Source organism: Dermacentor silvarum, chromosome 2, assembly GCF_013339745.2.
Source record: "Dermacentor silvarum isolate Dsil-2018 chromosome 2, BIME_Dsil_1.4, whole genome shotgun sequence".
NCBI classification, from domain to species: Eukaryota; Metazoa; Arthropoda; class Arachnida; order Ixodida; family Ixodidae; genus Dermacentor; species Dermacentor silvarum.
Window position 1 is genome coordinate 33,575,757 of NC_051155.1, and position 7,452 is coordinate 33,583,208.

Below are 7,452 nucleotides of genomic sequence, written 5' to 3' on the forward strand. Positions count from 1 at the left end.
AATTTCAGTTTTCTTTGGCATATTCTCCTCAGGACCTAAATAAAGTTCGTACTCACTCACTCACTTGGCATATTAATGCATTTTTAAATGCAGAGCATTTCTTTAACTCACATGTAGCATGCGCCGTCCGTCCGCAACAGCTCAAGCACAGGTGCGCCCTCTCCCCCACTCCTCCTCTCCCGCATCACGCGTGCAGCACATGTGCAGCGCGCGAAACGTCGTAGTTGAGTCGCGCTCCGGCGCTGCAAGCACCGTAGCAACAGCAGGTGCTAGCGTGATAGCGCGCCCTCTCTCCACCCCCTCTCCCTCTAACGCGCGCGCTAGGAATATAAAGCGGGTTGGCGCGGGCTCCACTCGTCAACTCCATTCGCTCTCTTCTCTTGCGTTCGGCGGCGGTCGCAGTTGATAAGCGATGGAAGCAAGACCTTCAACTAGAGAAGAAAGAAGAAGAAAGAAGGAACAACAGAGAAGCAATAATAATATAATGTACTATAATATAATAAGAAGAATCGCAGTGATGCCAATAAAATAATAACAACTTTACGTTACCTACTTACGATTCTCTCTTCTCTCTCAACCCAGACCACCACCCCCACACCACCACCACCACACCAGCAACACCAACACCACGGAACCCCACTATGCCCTGCATTTACACGTGTCCCTCGTGCGGGGGCATGCGACGGAGTTATTTTCGCGTACACGTCACTTTGACGTGGTGAGTTTTCGCGGTTTTGTGAGGTCGCGTGACAGCCAGGCGAAGGGGGCTTAGCCAGAAAACATTGGACCAATAGAAGAGGACTAATAGTGAAAAGGCGTCGAATCAGGAATGATTATTTTTCGTTTTTGCGGTTTAAATCATGTGTAATCAGTGTGTACGTGCACGTTATATCAGATCGGGAGCTATTGGGGTGTTCGTGAAGTCGCCTGACAGACAGGCGAAGTTGGGCGTGGCCCGAAAATGCTTTGACTAGTAGTGGAGGCTGATTATAGAAATTGGAATCAAAACAGTTTGGAATCATTTTACGGTATAGTGCCCCAAGCATCGTTGTGCGAAGTTTCAACTGTGGCCGCGATATAAATTAAGCAATGAAACGGCGCAAGGCTTCCATATAAAACACACTCGAGCAAAGTGGCTGTTCATGGCTAGAATTAATGATTAGAATGCACAGAGGTGTGTAAAAACTCTTTCAAATGGGAAATTATTAGGCGCGACGAAGGCAGGCGTCTTATCTTGGAAAACGGCCTCACCAATACAATTTACTGGTCAAAACCCTAGCACATGCCTTTTATTGCGATTGCAATCATATGGACACTGCAAAGCAGATTTATGCCGTCGTCGTCGCCGTCGCCATGAGGTTCCGTATGACGTTAAAGGCGATGAAATTGTCGCCGGTGGTGGTAAGTGGTTCTTGAGGGAAAGGGAAAGGTTGGCGCTATCTTCTGCAGCCCTTGAGGGAGCACGGCTCAGCGCGCGCCGAACGCTGTATGTGCGAGTGAAAGGGCACGAGGGAGGCGCGCTTTCACGGGGAGTGAACGCACGGCGGAGAACAAACGCGCGTTCTGCGCCGTGCTTGCTTAAGGGCTGCAGAAGTAGGCGTCTCTTTCCTCATTTACAATCACCATATATGTAGAGCAAACGCGCCTTCTTCGATGCGCGAGAGGCCGTGAGGGAGGGGGGGGGAGGGGAGGGAAGGGAAGCGATGTTTAGCTGCGGCACCAAGTGCCTATTTATATAACAACGTTGTAAGGCGGGAAGGTGGTAAACACTTCTGACGCTGTTCGACTAGTGTCCCGTTCTGCTCTCGTCGAAAACCTCCGAGCCGCCCCCGAGGCTCCGGCAACAGTCACCAACGCCGCGCGCGTTTTGTGCGAACGCGGGCAAAACGCCGACGGCGTCGACAACAGTTCTGTGTGTTGCCGGTGCTGTTGCATGTCCAAGTTTGTACAGCTGATAAAACTACTATCGTTACTCCGTATAGCTCCCTACAAATTTGCTATCGCAATTGATGCTTCGCCTTTCGGGTGAAACTGCGACAACTTTTTATTGCGATAGCAATTATATGGACACTCAAAAGCAGATTTCTGCCGTCGTCGTCGCCGTGAGGTTCCGTATGACGTCAATGGAGATCAAATCGTCGCCGCGCGCCGAACGCTGTATGTGCCAGTGAAAGGGCGCGAGGGGCGCGCGCTTTCACGGGGAGTGAACGCACGGCGGAGAACAAACGCGCGTTCTGCGCCGTGCTCGCTTAAGGGCTGCAGAAGTAGGCGTCTCTTTCCTCCTTTACAATCACCATATATGTAGAGCAAACGCGCCTTCTTCCGATGCGCGAGAGGCCGTGAGGGAGGGGGGGAAGGGGAGGGAAGGGAAGCGATGTTTAGCTGCGGCACCAAGTGCCTATTTATATCACAGGCTCCGGCAACAGTCACCAACGCCGCACGCATTTTGAGCGAACGCGGGCAAAACGCCGACGGCGTCGACAACAGTTCTGCGTGTTGCCGGTGCTGCTGCATGTCCAAGTTTATACAGCTGATAAAGCTAATATCACTACTCCGTATAGCTCTCTACCAATTTGGTATCGCAATTGATGCCTCGCCTTTCAGGTGATACTGCGACAACTTTTTTTATTCCATTTCCACTTAGACCGCGTATATCATTCATATGGCTTCGTTAATTGACGACTGAGTGAGCACTTGCAGGATTTAAAAAAACAAGGTGACTTTCTTTTTTTTTATATTGTAGAGGAGATGTGCCAATGTAAGCTTATTTGACAATGCATGCTACAACCTGTCAATAAATACACTTACACCCACCACACAATAATCTTATAAATATTTTTTTATTTTGCAAGGACACAAGAAAACAAAAAAAAAACATTGCACATGAAGCAGCTCGATAATTTTAATAGGAGATATCCATTCTAGAAGCATACGCTCTCATACACTCCCACAATGCAAACATTTTGAATAAAAACTTGCAAGCGTGTAATATACACCACACGCGCATTGTACAAAAAATTTATTAGCTAGGATGGAAGAACTCTGAAAATCAGGCACACGTCTGCACAGACAACAGCATACAGAGTGTCCGAACTATCATGCACCAAGATTTTAAAATATGCAAGTGTCACGTAGCTGGACAGAACCAAGGTAATGTTGTTTGCCATCCATTGGAGGTACTTAGATTATTTCCTACATGCCACCTAATTGCATTTTTCGTCCTAATTAATTGTTCAACTTCTCAGATAATAAAACTAGGTGAAAATTGTCAATGAGAAAAATTGGATAGTAGCATGGGAAACTCCCGATATAGCTTTCGGTTGCTCAATACGTGCTACATAAGAATGTTTTTCCAAGTGTGAAAGAAGCCTGCGAATGCAAGCAAAGCGCCTCGAGCGGATAGTTACGCGGCAATTTTGCGTGGATTCGGCGGGTTTCTTTCACGCTCCGTGAATAGCTGACGGCGCTATCCAAAGCGTCGTCAGACCGCTGTCGGACGGCGCTTTGGATAGAGGTACACGCTCAATATCTACCTTGTACCTCTATGACTAAGGCATAAAATCAGGTCACATCAATCTATTCCCTGCTTTTTTTAACACCAATACTCTAAACGTCTGTTGCTTATCTCGACTGCTGACCGGTTGATGCTTCCCTCCACTTTAAACCCAAGCACTTATAAAGGTGTACGTTTCCTACTGTTCTCACTGGGTTAAACCCTTCACATTCCATTAGGATGTTTTGAGTGGTCTCCGTATCTTTACTGTACCATACACATCCCTCATCTAGTTCCGAATATATGCTCCGGTATGTTTTGTTCCTTAGGCAACCGGCTCGAGCCTCAAATAGCAGGGCACTGTCCTTTGTGTTATCGTACAGATTGTCCCTTCTAATTTTTTTCTTCTCATTCTTATAAATATCCATTGTCCTTTTTGTTTCCATTCTTTGCATCCAATTCACTGCCTCTGTTTCTCTCACTTTCTTTCTGATGACTCCTGGTTTTCTATTTACAGTCTGAATTATCCTGGACTTGGTTGCCAACTTGCCCTCTTCCTCCATTCGGTGCCCACGCTTTTCAGATACACATATTTGTGCACTTTAGCCACCCATTTATTTTCATCCATGTTCCTGATTCTTTATTCACAACTAATATTGCTATCTGACTTAAAAAAGAGGCCCAAACCAGGTCCCCTTGCACTGCCTCATTTGTGGTTTTACCGTGTGCTCCCGAAGCCAACAGGCCGACCAATCTTTGCTTAACTTCCAACGCCGACAGGATATCCGATTTTAAGCATAGTATATTATTTGTGAACGTTAGCGCACCATTACTCCTTTCCAGATTCCACGTACCACCTCCTACGTATTGTGGACCCACAGTGCTCTGTTTTATTATTGCTGCATTCCGCTACCCCTTTATTTTCAGACCATCTTGGTGGGTGCTTGAGTAAGTCTTTCCTTCTTTTATGTATACGCCGAGGTATTTATATTGAGACTGTGGGTATGACTTGTTGAATTGACACCACGTAATTACTCGTCTCTTCATTACATATCATAACTCCTAATTTTTCCGGGCTAAACTTAAGGTCTATATTTGTTGCTGCGTTGCCACATTCGCAAGTGCCTGTAAATATCTTGTATTGTCCGCTAGTAGTACTATGTCATCCGCATACTTCAGCCCACGGACCTTCTGTTGCACCGTTTGTCCATTACACATGTAGGATAAATCAACCCTTAATTCGCAGTTTTCCAGTCGTCTTTCTATGGCCTTAAATAAAGCGTGAACAACAATGGTGACAGAGGGCATCCTTGCTTCAATCCTTGGTGAATTCCCACCATTTCATTAGCTTTTCAACCTTCCCATACCACTTGTACTTGGTTATCTCTATATATCTCCCTCAGCAGCTCCACGAAATCGTCATCTATGCCTTCGTGCTGAAGAATATCCCGTAACAATTCCCTGTCTAGGTTGTCATAAGCTCCTTTAATATCTAGAAATGCTATCAATAAAGGTCGTTTCTGAGCTACTGAAATCTCTATGCACTGAGTTAGTACAGACATATTATCCTCTAAGCGTCTGCCTGGCCTGAACCCATTCTGTAGTTCCTCCAATACATCGTTTTTCTCCACCCACTTCGACAGTTCTAATTTTATGGCTTGCATTGCCATTCTATATATCACCGACGTTACTGTAACTGGCCTGTACGAGCTCGTCTTATCCTTATCTCCTTTGCCTTTGTAGATGAGATTCATCTTGCTTTCGCGCCATCCAACGGGAATTTTCTTTTGTTCTAATCACTTGCTTTATAACATTAGTCAGCAGTGCCTTGCTCTTTGAACCGAACTTTTTGATTAATTGTATTGGGATTTCATCGGATCCTGCTGCCGTGTTATTCGGGACATTTTCTGCTGTCTTTTCCAATGAAAGCTTTCTATGCTAAATTTTGATCCCTCAGGCTTTTCTGCTGTAGCGAGATCTGCTGTCTGAACTACTCTTTCTCTCGTGCTGAAGTTATCCCTAATAACGTCTGTGATGTACCGCAACGCATCGTCTCCTTCGTGGATGTTACCGTCTTCATTCCTTATAGTCATTTACGAGTGTTTAGTTGGAGCTTCGATGGCTTTTATATGGTTCCAGAATATTTTTGGGGTGCCTGTGTCACTTTTGCGAATGATAAGCACCCAAGGTTCACTTGCGCATTTAATTTTCTCTTACACGAGCTAACTCACCACCTTTTTCCTTTTCTCGGTATTTGTTCCATCTAAGGAACACCTCTCCTTAGTGTAAGTTCAACTTTTGGGCTTCTCGATGATCCCTAGATGCTTGCTTACACTCATCTATAGCTTGCTTTATTTCCTTGTTACACCACTTAAGTGGTTTCCTCTTTCCAATCAAACAATTCTTTTTCCGCGTCTGTCTTATTTCCTGCTCCACAACATGTACCAGTTCCTTACATCCCCGGACTGCTGTAGGAACAGCCTTAATTTTCTTTTCTATGTCTTTTGCGATCTCAGTTATTTGCTCCTCATTCATGTTTATAAATTCTGATGCTATTGGTTCGTGTTTTGCGTTAGTACCTCTCCCGAACTTTAATTTTAAACGTCTATGATCGCTACCCACGCTATTTTTTCATGTTCGTCTATTATCATTTCGTCTAGTTGTTCGTACATCATTTCTGAGACTAAGGCGTAGTCGATACATGACTGCCAGTTTCCGCGTTGCCGCATTACCTGTCCCTAACACTTATTCTCCCGGTTAACTACTATAAGGTTCTGATCATCACAGAGATCTAACACCAGAGAACCGTTGTCAGTATATCCGTCTAAATCGTCCATGTGTGCGTTCATATCTGCCACTAATATTACCAGGCCCGATTTCTTGAACTCAATAATACCGCTTCTAATGCAATCAACCAATTCCTTTTCTTTTCTTAGCTATCACTACCTGTCCATTGGTAAGCTACTTCCAGCCACGTATTTTTGCCTTGCTATGTACCGCTAATCAATAAATGCTCCTTAGATGTCTTTTTTACTCTTTGCCACTTCATACCTCGCCTAATTAGTATGCCTACACCTCAGCATTTCCTTGGCCCGGTCATTCTGTTGCACCCTTTCCATAGAAAATTTTCAATGGAAGGCGGATGCTCCAAATCTCGTAGATGCGTTTCGGTCAAGGCGTACTTGACTAATCTCTTCGTCATTAAGCTGTGTATGAATTTCCAGCCATTTCTCCCGCTTGCGACCACCCTGCATGATCCCTTGTGCGTCTTTTCCTAACTCCTTGTGGTCTAATTCTACCGCTTTACTGGTGTGTCGCTACATTAAATACATAACCTTCATTCTGATTTCCTGGTGCCCGCCTAAAAAAGTTACAGCCCGCGCCACGAATCGACTTCCAACCGGTGCTTCTGCAATTTCGCCAAAATGTACCCCGTCACGAACAAAACGCCCTCGCTGCCGGCTCGGTGCACTTCTCGGTTGATGTCAATGACCGTAAAATTCATTGCTTTAGCTAGGGTGCAAATTTATTTGTTTGCGGCACCATGCACACCGCGATTTGTACTTCCTTTGCAACATTCCGGAAGTTGGTGATCCCTTAGTCTACTTGCTTCGCGATCCCGGCCCCCCGTCCTTGCAGTACGTCAATCACTCTACCCATTATGACCATAGGTGCCTTTCCTCCATTGTGTCTCACATGCGTTTCTTGGCTTTCGCTATCACCTCCCTAATCGGTTTTCCCGGAAGCGCGGTAACCTGGATTCGTTCACCTGCCCCTATCCTCTCTGTCATCGCCGGTTCTACTTTACGCATGTTGAAATCCCCAACAAAGACAACTCGACGCTTTTCCTGCTCGTCGGACCACGGCGCCCTCCCCTCCTGTATTATCGTCATCCCTTTGCTTTGTTGTCTACCGTGGCCGGCACGTCAGAGGTAGCCCAGTCGTGACCACTACTGACG